Genomic DNA, 17,962 nt, shown 5'->3' with positions numbered 1-17,962 from the left:
TCGATTCTCGGTAGTGGGTAGCGGTTCTTGATGGTAAGTTTGTTCAACTCTCGGTAGTCGATACACAACCTGAATGTACCATCTTTCTTCTTGACAAACAAAACAGGAGCTCCCCACGGTGATGTGCTTGGTCGAATGAAACCACGCTCTAAAAGTTCTTGTAATTGGCTTTGCAGTTCTTTCATCTCGCTGGGTGCGAGTCTGTAAGGAGCACGAGCTATTGGTGCAGCTCCTGGTACAAGATCTATTTGAAATTCAACGGATCGATGTGGGGGTAATCCCGGTAATTCTTTCAGAAATACATCGGGAAATTCTTTTGCAATGGGAACATCATTGATGCTCTTTTCTTCAGTTTGTACTTTCTCGACGTGTGCTAGAACAGCATAGCAACCTTTTCTTATTAGTTTTTGTGCCTTCAAATTACTAATAAGATGTAGCTTCGTGTTGCCCTTTTCTCCGTACACCATTAAGGGTTTTCCTTTTTCTCGTATAATGCGAATTGCATTTTTGTAACAAACGATCTCCGCTTTCACTTCTTTCAACCAGTCCATACCGATTATCACATCAAAACTCCCTAACTGTACTGGTATCAAATCAATCTTAAATGTTTCGCTAACCAGTTTAATTTCTCGATTCCGACATATATTATCTGCTAAAATTAATTTACCATTTGCTAATTCGAGTAAAAATTTACTATCCAAAGGCGTCAATGGACAACTTAATTTAGCACAAAAATCTCTACTCATATAGCTTCTATCCGCACCCGAATCAAATAAAACGTAAGCAGATTTATTGTCAATAAGAAACGTACCCGTAACAAGCTCCGGGTCTTCCTGTGCCTCTACCGCATTAATATTGAAAACTCTTCCACGGCCTTGTCCATTCGTGTTCTCCTGGTTCGGGCAATTTCTAATAATGTGGCCTGGTTTTCCACATTTATAACAAACTACATTGGCATAACTTGCTCCGACACTACTTGCTCCGCCATTACTCGTTCCGACACCATTTGTTCCTTTCGTTCTATTAACCCCTGGTCCGTAGACCTCACACTTCGCCGCGCTATGACCATTTCTTTTACACTTGTTGCAAAATTTGGTGCAGAACCCCGAGTGATTCTTTTCACACCTTTGGCATAGCTGCTTCTGATTGTTGTTGTTGTTGCGGTTATTATTGTTGTTGGGATGATTGTTGTAGTTGCTGTTGTTGTTGTTGTTGTTGTTGGGCCGTTTGTTGTAGTTGCGATTGATGTTGCGATTGTTGGGATAATTGTTGCGATTATTGTTGTAATTGCTGTTGTTGTTGTATTGGTGATTCTTATCACCGTTTTCCTCCCACTTTCTTTTGACTTGCTTCACATTGGCCTCTTCAGCAGTCTGTTCTTTAATTCTTTCTTCAATCTGGTTCACTAGTTTGTGAGCCATTCTACATGCCTGTTGTATGGAGGCGGGCTCGTGTGAACTTATATCTTCTTGGATTCTTTCCGGTAATCCTTTCACAAACGCGTCAATCTTCTCTTCCTCATCTTCGAATGCTCCCGGACACAATAGGCACAATTCTGTGAATCGTCTTTCGTACGTGGTAATATCAAATCCTTGGGTTCGTAACCCTCTAAGTTCTGTCTTGAGCTTATTGACCTCGGTTCTGGGACGGTACTTCTCGTTCATCAAGTGCTTGAATGCTGACCACGGTAGTGCGTACGCATCATCTTGTCCCACTTGCTCTAGATAGGTATTCCACCATGTTAACGCAGAACCTGTGAAGGTATGCGTAGCGTACTTCACTTTGTCCTCTTCAGTACACTTACTTATGGCAAACACCGATTCAACCTTCTCGGTCCACCGTTTCAATCCGATCGGTCCTTCGGTTCCATCAAATTCCAAAGGTTTGCAGGCAGTGAATTCTTTGTAGGTGCATCCTACACGATTTCATGTACTGCTAGATCCAAGGTTATTGTTGGTATGTAGCGCAGCCTGTACTGCGGCTATGTTTGAAGCTAGAAAAGTACGGAATTCCTCTTCATTCATATTCACGGTGTGTCGAGTAGTCGGTGCCATTTCCTTCAAAATAGTTAAATGGAACAAGTTAATCATACAGAATATTAAGAGTAGTTAATAGTATTTCGTAGCATAATATGAACTCATTTATAAAAGCTTTTTCTTCATATTAGCGTTTTATAAGTTTAAATTCGGGTAGTACCTACCCGTTAAGTTCATACTTAGTAGCTAATATACAATTCAACTACTACAATTCTATATGAAAAACTGATTGTAATAATATTTCGCGTTCAAACTTTTATACAATATTTTACAAACTTACAATACCGCTTATTTTACATAAAGCATGAAATATAGCACACAATAACTTTGATACAAGATAGTTGTGAAGACAATTCTAGCTAGTACACAAGTCGTTCAGCAAAGGCAATAAAGACACGTAATTCATACGTCCAGAAACAAGTCATGCATTCTGGTTTTACTAGGACTACTTCCCATCCTTGGTCTTGTGCAACATAACCGTTATGGCCGTTGATAAGACAGCGTGTTGTAACGTCATCAAAGGGACGAGGGTTACGTAATGTCCAACAGTCCCGTAATAATCTAAAAACCTCATTTCTTACCCCAATTACCGACTCCGTCACTTGTGGAAACGTTTTGTTTAATAGTTGTAGCCCGATGTTCTTGTTCTCACTTTGGTGAGAAGCGAACATTACTAATCCGTAAGCATAACATGCTTCTTTATGTTGCATGTTAGCCGCTTTTTCTAAATCACGAAGTCCAATATTCGGATATATTGAGTCAAAATAATTTCTTAACCCGTTGCGTAAAATAGCATTTGGGTTCCCCGCAATATATGCGTCAAAGTAAACACATCGTAACTTATGGGTTTCCCAATGTGATATCCCCCATCTTTCAAACGAAAGTCTCTTATAAACCAAGACATTCTTGGAACGTTCTTCGAATGTCTTACAAACTGATCTCGCCTTAAATAGTTGTGCCGAAGAATTCTGGCCGACTCTAGACAAGATTTCATCAATCATGTCTCCGGGTAGGTCTCTTAAAATATTGGGTTGTCTATCCATTTTGTGTTTTTAAACTGTAAAATAGACAAGAGTTAGTTTCATAAAAAAATACTTATTAATACAAGCAATTTTTACATATATCATAAAGCATAAGAACACTATATTACATATATTACACCACACGAATACAACTATCTTATTCCGACTCGCTCGTTTCTTCTTCTTCTTCGGTTTTGGTTCGTTTTGCCAAGTTTCTAGGGATATATGATGTTCCCCTAATACGAGCCGTCGTTGTCCACATTGGTTTAGAAAAACCTGGTGGTTTAGAGGTTCCCGGGTCATTGTTACAACTTAAGGACTTCGGGGGTTGACGATACATATAAAGTTCATCGGGGTTGGAATTAGATTTCTCTATTTTTATGCCCTTTCCCTTATTATTTTCTTTTGCCTTTTTAAATTCAGTTGGGGTAATTTCTATAACATCATCGGAATTCTCGTCGGAATCCGATTCATCGGAGAATTGGTAATCCTCCCAATATTTTGCTTCCTTGGCGGAAACACCATTGACCATAATTAACTTTGGTCGGTTGGTTGAGGATTTTCTTTTACTTAACCGTTTTATTATTTCCCCCACCGGTTCTATTTCTTCATCCGGTTCCGATTCTTCTTCCGGTTCCGACTCTTCTTCCGGTTCCTCTTCGGGAACTTGTGAATCAATCCACAAATCATTCCAATTTACATTTGACTCTTCATTATTATTAGGTGAGTCAATGGGACTTGTTCTAGAGGTAGACATCTATCACATAATATCAAACACGTTAAGAGATTAATATATCACATAATATTCATATGTTAAAAATATATAGTTTCCAACAAAAATGTTAAGCAATCATTTTTAAAGAAAACACGGTCGAAGTCCAGACTCACTAATGCATCCTAACAAACTCGATAAGACACACTAATGTAAATTTTCTAGTTCTCTAAGACCAACGCTCGGATACCAACTGAAATGTCCCGTTCTTATTGATTAAAAACGTTCCATATTAATTGATTTCGTTGCGAGGTTTTGACCTCTATATGAGACGTTTTTCAAAGACTGCATTCATTTTTAAAACAAACCATAACCTTTATTTCATAAATAAAGGTTTAAAAAGCTTTACGTAGATTATCAAATAATGATAATCTAAAATATCCTGTTTACACACGACCATTACATAATGGTTTACAATAAAAATATGTTACATCGAAATCAGTTTCTTGAATGCAGTTTTTACACAATATCATACAAACATGGACTCCAAATCTTGTCCTTATTTTAGTATGCAACAGCGGAAGCTCTTAATATTCACCTGAGAATAAACATGCTTTAAACGTCAACAAAAATGTTGGTGAGTTATAGGTTTAACCTATATATATCAAATCGTAACAATAGACCACAAGATTTCATATTTCAATACACATCCCATACATAGAGATAAAAATCATTCATATGGTGAACACCTGGTAACCGACAATAACAAGATGCATATATAAGAATATCCCCATCATTCCGGGACACCCTTCGGATATGATATAAATTTCGAAGTACTAAAACATCCGGTACTTTGGATGGGGTTTGTTAGGCCCAATAGATCTATCTTTAGGATTCGCGTCAATTAGGGTGTCTGTTCCCTAATTCTTAGATTACCAGACTTAATAAAAAGGGGCATATTCGATTTCGATAATTCAACCATAGAATGTAGTTTCACGTACTTGTGTCTATTTTGTAAATCATTTATAAAACCTGCATGTATTCTCATCCCAAAAATATTAGATTTTAAAAGTGGGACTATAACTCACTTTCACAGATTTTTACTTCGTCGGGAAGTAAGACTTGGCCACTGTTGATTCACGAACCTATAACAATATATACATATATATTAAAGTATGTTCAAAATATATTTACAACACTTTTAATATATTTTGATGTTTTAAGTTTATTAAGTCAGCTGTCCTCGTTAGTAACCTATAACTAGTTGTCCACAGTTAAATGTACAGAAATAAATCGATAAATATTATCTTGAATCAATCCACGACCCAGTGTATACGTATCTCAGTATTGATCACAACTCAAACTATATATATTTTGGAATCAACCTCAACCCTGTATAGCTAACTCCAACATTCACATATAGAGTGTCTATGGTTGTTCCGAAATATATATAGATGTGTCGACATGATAGGTCGAAACATTGTATACGTGTCTATGGTATCTCAAGATTACATAATATACAATACAAGTTGATTAAGTTATGGTTGGAATAGATTTGTTACCAATTTTCACGTAGCTAAAATGAGAAAAATTATCCAATCTTGTTTTACCCATAACTTCTTCATTTTAAATCCGTTTTGAGTGAATCAAATTGCTATGATTTCATATTGAACTCTATTTTATGAATCTAAACAGAAAAAGTATAGGTTTATAGTCGGAAAAATAATTCACAAGTCGTTTTTGTAAAGGTAGTCATTTCAGTCGAAAGAACGACGTCTAGATGACCATTTTAGAAAACATACTTCCACTTTGAGTTTAACCATAATTTTTGGATATAGTTTCATGTTCATAATAAAAATCATTTTCTCAGAATAACAACTTTTAAATCAAATTTTATCATAGTTTTTAATTAACTAACCCAAAACAGCCCGCGGTGTTACTACGACGGCGTAAATCCGGTTTTACGGTGTTTTTCGTGTTTCCAGGTTTTAAATCATTAAGTTAGCATATCATATAGATATAGAACATGTGTTTAGTTGATTTTAAAAGTCAAGTTAGAAGGATTAACTTTTGTTTGCGAACAAGTTTAGAATTAACTAAACTATGTTCTAGTGATTACAAGTTTAAACCTTCGAATAAGATAGCTTTATATGTATGAATAGAATGATGTTATGAACATCATTACTACCTTAATTTCCTTGGATAAACCTACTGGAAAAGAGAAAAATGGATCTAGCTTCAATGGATCCTTGGATGGCTCGAAGTTCTTGAAGCAGAATCATGACACGAAAACAAGTTCAAGTAAGATCATCACTTGAAATAAGATTGTTATAGTTATAGAAATTGAACCAAAGTTTGAATATGATTATTACCTTGTATTAGAATGATAACCTACTGTAACAAACAAAGATTTCTTGAGGTTGGATGATCACCTTACAAGATTGGAAGTGAGCTAGCAAACTTGAAAGTATTCTTGATTTTATGAAACTAGAACTTTTGGAATTTATGAAGAACACTTAGAACTTGAAGATAGAACTTGAGAGAGATCAATTAGATGAAGAAAATTGAAGAATGAAAGTGTTTGTAGGTATTTTTGGTCGTTGGTATATGGATTAGATATAAAGGATATGTAATTTTGTTTTCATGTAAATAAGTCATGAATGATTACTCATATTTTTGTAATTTTATGAGATATTTCATGCTAGTTGCCAAATGATGGTTCCCACATGTGTTAGGTGACTCACATGGGCTGCTAAGAGCTGATCATTGGAGTGTATATACCAATAGTACATACATCTAAAAGCTGTGTACTGTACGAATACGGGTGCATACGAGTAGAATTGTTGATGAAACTGAACGAGGATGTAATTGTAAGCATTTTTGTTAAGTAGAAGTATTTTGATAAGTGTATTAAAGTCTTTCAAAAGTGTATAAATACATATTAAAACACTACATGTATATACATTTTAACTGAGTCGTTAAGTCATCGTTAGTCGTTACATGTAAGTGTTGTTTTGAAACCTTTAGGTTAACGATCTTGTTAAATGTTGTTAACCCAATGTTTATAATATCAAATGAGATTTTAAATTATTATATTATCATGATATTATCATGTATGAATATCTCTTAATATGATATATATACATTAAATGTCTTTACAACGATAATCGTTACATATATGTCTCGTTTAAAAATCATTAAGTTAGTAGTCTTGTTTTTACATATGTAGTTCATTGTTAATATACTTTATGATATATTTTCTTATCATAGTATCATGTTAACTATATATATATATATCCATATATATGTCATCATATAGTTTTTACAAGTTTTAACGTTCATGAATCACCGATCAACTTGGGTGGTCAATTGTCTATATGAAACATATTTCAATTAATCAAGTCTTAACAAGTTTGATTGCTTAACATGTTGGAAACATTTAATCATGTAAATATCAATCTCAATTAATATATATAAACATGGAAAAGTTCAGGTCACTACAAAATAGATGCGGGTATTTCTTCTTCATCTGATCTTCACGCTCCCAGGTGAACTCAGGTCCTCTACGAGCATTCCATCGAACCTTAACAATTGGTGACGGGTTCTTCGATGAATTGGAGTTTTTCGTTGATTTGGATTTCATCTAACGGAATAGTGAGATCTTCTTTAGCAAAACATTTCTTCAAATTCGAGACGTGGAAAGTGTTATGTACAGCCGCGAGTTGTTGAGGTAACTCAAGTCGGTAAGCTACTGGTCCGACACGATCAATAATCTTGAATGGTCCAATATACCTTGGATTTAATTTCCCTCGTTTACCAAATCGAACAACGCCTTTCCAAGGTGCAACTTTAAGCATGACCATCTCTCCAATTTCAAATTCTATATCTTTTCTTTTAATGTCAGCGTTGCTCTTTTGTCGAATTTGGGCGGTTTTCAACCGTTGTTGAATTTGGATGATCTTCTCGGTAGTTTCTTGTATAATCTCCGGACCCGTAATCTGTCTATCCCCCACTTCACTCCAACAAATCGGAGACCTGCACTTTCTACCATAAAGTGCTTCAAACGGTGCCATCTCAATGCTTGAATGGTAGCTGTTGTTGTAGGAAAATTCTGCTAACGGTAGATGTCGATCCCAACTGTTTCCGAAATCAATAACACATGCTCGTAGCATGTCTTCAAGCATTTGTATCGTCCTTTCGCTCTGCCCATCAGTTTGTGGATGATAGGCAGTACTCATGTCTAGACGAGTTCCTAATGCTTGCTGTAATGTCTGCCAGAATCTTGAAATAAATCTGCCATCCCTATCAGAGATAATAGAGATTGGTATTCCATGTCTGGAGATGACTTCCTTCAAATACAGTCGTGCTAACTTCTCCATCTTGTCATCTTCTCTTATTGGTAGGAAGTGTGCTAATTTGGTGAGACGATCAACTATTACCCAAATAGTATCAAAACCACTTGCAGTCCTTGGCAATTTAGTGATGAAATCCATGGTAATGTTTTCCCATTTTCATTCCGGGATTTCGGGTTGTTGAAGTAAACCTGATGGTTTCTGATGCTCAGCTTTGACCTTAGAACACGTCAAACATTCTCCTACGTATTTAGCAACATCGGCTTTCATACCCGGCCACCAAAAATGTTTCTTGAGATCCTTGTACATCTTCCCCGTTCCAGGATGTATTGAGTATCTGGTTTTATGAGCTTCTCTAAGTACCATTTCTCTCATATCTCCAAACTTTGGTACCCAAATCCTTTCAGCCCTATACCGGGTTTCGTCTTCTCGAATATTAAGATGCTTCTCCGATCCTTTGGGTATTTCATCCTTTAAATTTCCCTCTTTTAAAACTCCTTGTTGTGCCTCCTTTATTTGAGTAGTAATGTTATTATGAATCATTATATTCATAGATTTTACTCGAATGGGTTCTCTGTCCTTCCAGCTTAAGGCATCGGCTACCACATTTGCCTTCCCCGGGTGGTAACGAATCTCAAAGTCGTAATCATTCATTAATTCAATCCACCTACGCTGCCTCATATTCAGTTGTTTCTGATTAAATATGTGTTGAAGACTTTTGTGGTCGGTATATATAATACTTTTGACCCCATATAAGTAGTGCCTCCAAGTCTTTAATGCAAAAACAACCGCGCCTAATTCCAAATCATGCGTCGTATAATTTTGTTCGTGAATCTTCAATTGTCTAGACGCATAAGCAATCACCTTCGTTCGTTGCATTAATACACAACCGAGACCTTGCTTTGATGCATCACAATAAATCACAAAATCATCATTCCCTTCAGGCAATGACAATATAGGTGCCGTAGTTAGCTTTTTTCTTCAATAACTGAAACGCTTTCTCTTGTTCATCATTCCATTCAAATTTCTTCCCTTTATGCGTTAATGCAGTCAAGGGTTTTGCTATTCTGGAAAAGTCTTGGATGAACCTTCTGTAGTAACCAGCTAGTCCTAAAAACTGGCGTATGTGTTTCGGAGTTTTCGGGGTTTCCCACTTTTCAACAGTTTCTATCTTTGCCGGATCCACCTTAATACCTTCTTTGTTCACTATGTGACCGAGGAATTGAACTTCTTCCAACCAAAATGCACACTTTGAAAACTTAGCGTACAATTCTTCCTTCCTCAATACTTCTAACACCTTTCTCAAATGTTCACCGTGTTCTTGGTCATTCTTTGAGTAAATAAGTATGTCATCAATGAAAACAATGACAAACTTGTCAAGGTATGGTCCACACACTCGGTTCATAAGGTCCATGAACACAGCTGGTGCATTAGTTAAACCAAACGGCATGACCATAAACTCGTAATGACCGTAACGTGTTCTGAAAGCAGTCTTTGGAATATCATCTTCTTTCACCCGCATTTGATGATACCCGGAACGTAAGTCAATCTTTGAATAAACAGACGAGCCTTGTAGTTGATCAAATAAGTCGTCGATTCTCGGTAGTGGGTAGTGGTTCTTGATGATAAGTTTGTTCAACTCTCGGTAGTCGATACACAACCTGAATGTACCATCTTTCTTCTTGACAAACAAAACAGGAGCTCCCCACGGTGATGTGCTTGGTTGAATGAAACCACGCTCTAAAAGTTCTTGTAATTGGCTTTACAGTTCTTTCATCTCGCTGGGTGCGAGTCTGTAAGGAGCACGAGCTATTGGTGCAGCTCCTGGTACAAGATCTATTTGAAATTCAACGGATCGATGTGGGGGTAATCCCGGTAATTCTTTCGGAAATACATCGGGAAATTCTTTTGCAATGGGAACATCATTGATGCTCTTTTTTTCAGTTTGTACTTTTTCGACGTGTGCTAGAACAGCATAGCAACCTTTTCTTATTAGTTTTTGTGCCTTCAAATTACTAATAAGATGTAGCTTCGTGTTGCCCTTTTCTCCGTACACCATTAAGGGTTTTCCTTTTTCTCGTATAATGCGAATTGCATTTTTGTAACAAACGATCTCTGCTTTCACTTCTTTCAACCAGTTCATACCGATTATCACATCAAAACTCCCTAACTCTATAGGTATCAAATCAATCTTAAATGTTTCGCTAACCAGTTTAATTTCTCGATTCCGACATATATTATCTGCTGAAATTAATTTACCATTTGCTAATTCGAGTAAAAATTTACTATCCAAAGGCGTCAATGGACAACTTAATTTAGCACAAAAATCTCTACTCATATAGCTTCTATCCGCACCCGAATCAAATAAAACGTAAGCAGATTTATTGTCAATAAGAAACGTACCCGTAACAAGCTCCGAGTCTTCCTGTGCCTCTACCGCATTAATATTGAAAACTCTTCCGCGGCCTTGTCCATTCGTGTTCTCCTGGTTCGGGCAATTTCTAATAATGTGGCCCGGTTTTCCACATTTATAACAAACTACATTGGCATAACTTGCTCCGACACTACTTCCTCTGCCATTACTCGTTCTGACACCATTTGTTCCTTTCGTTCTATTAACCCCTGGTCCGTAGACCTCACACTTCGCCGCGCTATGACCATTTCTTTTACACTTGTTGCAAAATTTGGTGCAGAACCCCGAGTGATACTTTTCACACCTTTGGCATAGCTGCTTCTGATTGTTGTTTTTGTTGCGGTTATTATTGTTGTTGGGATGATTGTTGTAGTTGCTGCTGCTGTTGTTGTTGTTGTTGTTGTTGTTGTTGTTGTTGTTGTTGTTGGGCCGTTTGTTATAGTTGCGATTGATGTTGCGATTGTTGGGATAATTGTTGCGATTATTGTTGTAATTGCTGTTGTTGTTGTATTGGTGATTCTTATCACCGTTTTCCTCCCACTTTCTTTTGACTTGCTTCACATTGGCCTCTTCAGCAGTCTGTTCTTTAATTCTTTCTTCAATCTGGTTCACTAGTTTGTGAGCCATTCTATATGCATGTTGTATGGAGGCGGGCTCGTGTGAACTTATATCTTCTTGGATTCTTTCCGGTAATCCTTTCACAAATGCGTCGATCTTCTCTTCCTCATCTTCGAATGCTCCCGGACACAATAGGCACAATTCTGTGAATCGTCTTTCGTACGTGGTAATATCAAATCCTTAGGTTCGTAACCCTCTAAGTTCTGTCTTGAGCTTATTGACCTCGGTTCTGGGACTGTACTTCTCGTTCATCAAGTGCTTGAATACTGACAACGGTAGTGCGTACGCATCGTCTTGTCCCACTTGCTCTAGATAGGTATTCCACCATGTTAACGCAGAACCTGTGAAGGTATGCGTAGCGTACTTCACTTTGTCCTCTTCAGTACACTTACTTATGGCAAACACCGATTCGACCTTCTCGGTCCACCGTTTCAATCCGATCGGTCCTTCGGTTCCATCAAATTCCAAAGGTTTGCAGGCAGTGAATTCTTTGTAGGTGCATCCTACACGATTTCCTGTACTGCTAGATCCAAGGTTATTGTTGGTATGTAGCGCAGCCTGTACTGCGGCTATGTTTGAAGCTAGAAAAGTACGGAATTCCTCTTCATTCATATTCACGGTGTGTCGAGTAGTCGGTGCCATTTCCTTCAAAATAGTCAAATGGAACAAGTTAATCATACAGAATATTAAGAGCAGTTAATAGTATTTCGTAGCATAATATGAACTCATTTATAAAAGCTTTTTCTTCATATTAGCGTTTTATAAGTTTAAATTCGGGTAGTACCTACCCGTTAAGTTCATACTTAGTAGCTAATATACAATTCAACTACTACAATTCTATATGAAAAACTGATTATAATAATATTTCGCGTTCAAACTTTTACACAATATTTTACAAACTTACAATACCGCTTATTTTACATATAGCATGAAATATAGCACACAATAAATTTGATACAAGATGGTTGTGAAGATAATTCTAGCTAGTACACAAGTCGTTCAGCAAAGGCAATAAAGACACGTAATTCATACGTCCAGAAACAAGTCATGCATTCTGGTTTTACTAGGACTACTTCCCATCCTTGGTCTTGTGGAATATAACCGTTATGGCCGTTGATAAGACAGCGTGTTGTAACGTCATCAAAGGGACGAGGGTTACGTAATGTCCAACAGTCCCGTAACAATCTAAAAACCTCATTTCTTACCCCAATTACCGACTCCGTCACTTGTGGGAACGTTTTGTTTAATAGTTGTAGCCCGATGTTCTTGTTCTCACTTTGGTGAGAAGAGCACATTACTAATCCGTAAGCATAACATGCTTCTTTATGTTGCATGTTAGCCGCTTTTTCTAAATCATGAAGTCCAATATTCGGATATATTGAGTCAAAATAATTTCTTAACCCATTGCGTAAAATAGCATTTGGGTTCCCCGCAATATATGCGTCAAAGTAAACACATCGTAACTTATGGATTTCCCAATGTGATATCCCTCATCTTTCGAACGAAAGCCTTTTATAAACCAAGGCATTCTTGGAACGTTCTTCGAATGTCTTACAAACTGATCTCGCCTTAAGTAGTTGTGCCGAAGAATTCTGACCGACTCTAGACAAGATTTAATCAATCATGTCTCCGGGTAGGTCTCTTAAAATATTGGGTTGTCTATCCATTTTGTGTTTTTATACTGTAAAATAGACAAGAGTTAGATTCATAAAAAAAATACTTATTAATACAAGCAATTTTTACATATATCATAAAGCATAAGCACACTATATTACTTATATTACACCACACGAATACAACTATCTTATTCCGACTCGCTTGTTTCTTCTTCTTCTTCGGTTTTGGTTCGTTTTGCCAAGTTTCTAGGGATATATGATGTTCCCCTAATACGAGCCGTCGTTATCCACATTGGTTTAGAAAAACCTGGTGGTTTAGAGGTTCCCGGGTCATTGTTACAACTTAAGGACTTCGGGGGTTGACGATACATATAAAGTTCATCGGGGTTGGAATTAGATTTCTCTATTTTTATGCCCTTTCCCTTACTATTTTCTTTTGCCTTTTTAAATTCAGTTGGGGTAATTTCTATAACATCATCGGAATTCTCGTCGGAATCCGATTCATCGGAGAATTGGTAATCCTCCCAATATTTTGCTTCCTTGGCGGAAACACCATTGACCATAATTAACCTTGGTCGGTTGGTTGAGGATTTTCTTTTACTTAACCGTTTTATTATTTCCCCCACCGGTTCTATTTCTTCATCCGGTTCCGATTCTTCTTCCGGTTCCGATTCTTCTTCCGGTTCCGACTCTTCTTCCGGTTCCTCTTCGGGAACTTGTGAATCAGTTCACGAATTATTCCAATTTACATTTGACTCTTCATTATTATTAGGTGAGTCAATGGGACTTGTTCTAGAGGTAGACATCTATCACATAATATCAAACGCATTAAGAGATTAATATATCACATAATATTCACATGTTAAAAATATATAGTTTCCAACAAAATTTGTTAAGCAATCATTTTTCAAGTAAACACGGTCGAAGTCCAGACTCACTAATGCATCCTAACAAACTAGATAAGACACACTAATGCAAAATTCTGGTTCTCTAAGACCAACGCTCGGATACCAACTGAAATGTCCCGTTCTTATTGATTAAAAACGTTCCATATTAATTGATTTCGTTGCGAGGTTTTGACCTCTATATGAGACGTTTTTCAAAGACTGCATTCATTTTAAAACAAACCATAACCTTTATTTCATCAATAAAGGTTTAAAAAGCTTTACGTAGATTATCAAATAATGATAATCTAAAATATCCTGTTTACACACGACCATTTCATAATGGTTTACAATACAAATATGTTACAACAAAATGAGTTTCTTGAATGCAGTTTTTACACAATATCATACAAGCATGGACTCCAAATCTCGTCCTTATTTAAGTATGCGACAGCGGAAGCTCTTAATAATCACCTGAGAATAAACATGCTTAAAACGTCAACAAAAATGTTGGTGAGTTATAGGTTTAACCTATATATATCAAATCGTAACAATAGACCACAAGATTTCATATTTCAATACACATCTCATACATAGAGATAAAAATCATTCATATGGTGAACACCTGGTAACCGACATTAACAAGATGCATATATAAGAATATCCCCATCATTCCGGGACACCCTTCGGATATGATATAAATTTCGAAGTACTAAAGCATCCGGTACTTTGGATGGGGTTTGTTAGGCCCAATAGATCTATCTTTAGGATTCGCGCCAATTAGGGTGTCTGTTCCCTAATTCTTAGATTACCAGACTTAATAAAAAGGGGCATATTCGATTTCGATAATTCAACCATAGAATGTAGTTTCACGTACTTGTGTCTATTTTGTAAATCATTTATAAAACCTGCATGTATTCTCATCCCAAAAATATTAGATTTTAAAAGTGGGACTATAACTCACTTTCACAGATTTTTACTTCGTCGAGAAGTAAGACTTGGCCACTGTTGATTCACGAACCTATAACAATATATACATATATATTAAAGTATGTTCAAAATATATTTACAACACTTTTAATATATTTTGATGTTTTAAGTTTATTAAGTCAGCTGTCCTCATTAGTAACCTACAACTAGTTGTCCACAGTTAGATGTACAGAAATAAATCGATAAATATTATCTTGAATCAATCCACGACCCAGTGTATACGTATCTCAGTATTGATCACAACTCAAACTATATATATTTTGGAATCAACCTCAACCCAGTATAGCTAACTCCAACATTCACATATAGAGTGTCTATGGTTGTTCCAAAATATATATAGATGTGTCGACATGATAGGTCGAAACATTGTATACGTGTCTATGGTATCTCAAGATTACATAATATACAATACAAGTTGATTAAGTTATGGTTGGAATAGATTTGTTACCAATTTTCACGTAGCTAAAATGAGAAAAATTATCCAATCTTGTTTTACCCATAACTTCTTCATTTTAAATCCGTTTTGAGTGAATCAAATTGCTATGGTTTCATATTGAACTCTATTTTATGAATCTAAACAGAAAAAGTATAGGTTTATAGTCGTAAAAATAAGTTACAAGTCATTTTTGTAAAGGTAGTCATTTCAGTCGAAAGAACGACGTCTAGATGACCATTTTAGAAAACATACTTCCACTTTGAGTTTAACCATAATTTTTGGATATAGTTTCGTGTTCATAATAAAAATCATTTTCTCAGAATAACAACTTTTAAATTAAAGTTTATCATAGTTTTTAATTAACTAACCCAAAACAGCCCGCGGTGTTACTACGACGGCGTAAATCCGATTTTACGGTGTGTTTCGTGTTTCCAGGTTTTAAATCATTAAGTTAGCATATCATATAGATATAGAACATGTGTTTAGTTGATTTTAAAAGTCAAGTTAGAAGGATTAACTTTTGTTTGCGAACAAGTTTAGAATTAACTATACTATGTTCTAGTGATTACGAGTTTAAACCTTCGAATAAGATAGTTTTATATATATGAATCGAATGATGTTATGAACATCATTACTACCTCAAGTTTAGTAGGTAAACCTACTGGAAGTGACAAGAAATGATCTAGCTTCAAAGGATCTTGGATGGCTTGAAAGTTCTTGAAGTAGGATCATGACACAAAAACAAGTTCAAGTAAGATTTTTACTCGAATTAAGATAGTTTATAGTTATAGAAATTGAATCAAAGTTTGAATATGAATATTACCTTGAATAAGAAAGATAACCTACTGTATATAACAAAGGTTTCTTGATCTTAGATGATTACTTGGAATGGATTAGAAAGCTTGGAAGTAAATTAGTAAACTTGAAGGGATTTTTGAAGTGTTCTTGAAGTGTTCTTCCTATGATGATTATAGCTTGATTCTTGAAGTGATTTTTGATGAAGATGATGATTAACTACTGGAAAAATACGTTCATAATAGTGTGTGTGTGTGTGTGTGTTGAGAGAGAATTAGAAAGAGAATTGGAAGTGAAATGGAGTGAATGATGAGTGGTAATTGGTGAGTGGTGAGTGGGGTTAAAAGGAGTTCTGGTTAGTTGACTAGCTCATGGTAGAAGTTAAAATTGATTAGTCATACATGACATAATCAAGAGTGGAATCCCATGCTAGTTCCTATTGGTATATACCCATAGTAAGTACGTTTTGAAGCTGTGTATAATACGGGTAAGAATACGACTAGAATTCTTGATGAAAGAAAAGAATGGGAAAGTAACTGTAACCATTTTCGTTAAGTATGAGTGTTTTGATATATGTCTTGAAGTCTTCCAAAAGTATTTTAATACATCTAAATACACTACATGTATATACATTTTAACTGAGTCGTTAAGTCATCGTTAGTCGTTACATGTAAGTGTTGTTTTGAAACCTTTAAGTTAACGATCTCAATTAATGTTGTTAACCCATTGTTTATTATATCTAATGAGATGTTAAATTATTATATTATCATGATATTATGATATATTAATATATCTTAATATGATATATATACATTTAAATGTCGTTACAACGATAATCGTTACATATATGTCTCGTTTCGAAATCCTTAAGTTAGTAGTCTTATTTGTATGTATATAACTCATTGTTAATATACTTATGGAGATACTTACTTATCATAATCTCATGTTAACCATATGTATATCCATATATATATCGTCATGTCGTTTTTACAAGTTTTAACGTTCGTGAATCGCCGGTCAACTTGGGTGGTCAATTGTCTATATGAAACATATTTCAATTAATCAAGTCTTAACAAGTTTGATTGCTTAACATGTTGGAAACATTTAATCATGTAAATATCAATCTCAATTAATATATATAAACATGGAAAAGTTCGGGTCACTACATCCGTCTCCTCGGTGTCACGCCTATTGGTTTCATCATCATCATCAAATTGCAACCTGGTACGCTTGATGGAGTCATCTGGTGTCTCAAAAGAGCTGTCGTCATTGGGCTTCAAAGGGTCATACGGTTCTTTGCCGGTGTTGGCATTTGGTGACGGATTGGAATCGCCTGTCATCTTGTGTTAAAGTATTGATCAAACGGTCCCACGGATGGCGCCAAATGATCAAGCCAAAATTGACTTGAGTGCAATTAGTTGAGTGACTAACCTTCGGAAGGGTTTCCTTCGGTTTGCGTGATGAGTATGAAGGGTGTTGTGGTGGTTAACTTTTGCTGAGCCTCCAAGGTGAGCTCAGAAGAGTAATCAGCTGTGGTAAGTGTAAAATGTTGATTGATTGCTAAATGTGTGATTATGAGCAGTATTTATAGGCATAAGATGGCGGTTACCAAGGATAACCACCACTAGCCCACTAAACCACGATTACCACTCCTGGAATCCTCTAATCATGCCCACTAACTGCTCCACGTTCTCCTGATTTGTCGGACGAACAAGTAGCTGCTCAAACCAAGTCAAGTGTTAACGGCACGCTACGGGTGACGTAGCGTAGGGGTAATCGTGGCCTAAGAGCGGCGTTGACTTGGTATCCAACCAGTTGAACCTAAACGTCCAGCTACAGGATACGCCATGCGTCACACGTGACGGCCATGGCGGGACGTACCTCATTAATTGGTAATTTGGTATACTCACTTTTCAATATTATTAGTAGATGGTAGATATTGCAAGGTTATCTTGACTTTGAAAATAAGGTACAATCACTTGAATAAATTGAAAAGAAAAATTCCTCTGGCCAGGTCGCATTCTTATGACCTTTGATACCTAGTCATATCTTTTGTTGTAAATTATCAAGGATAAAATAAATGTGGGA

Source organism: Rutidosis leptorrhynchoides, chromosome 3, assembly GCF_046630445.1.
Source record: "Rutidosis leptorrhynchoides isolate AG116_Rl617_1_P2 chromosome 3, CSIRO_AGI_Rlap_v1, whole genome shotgun sequence".
Taxonomy (NCBI): domain Eukaryota; kingdom Viridiplantae; phylum Streptophyta; class Magnoliopsida; order Asterales; family Asteraceae; genus Rutidosis; species Rutidosis leptorrhynchoides.
The sequence above is the reverse complement of the archived record's forward strand: the minus strand, read 5'-3'. Positions refer to the sequence as shown.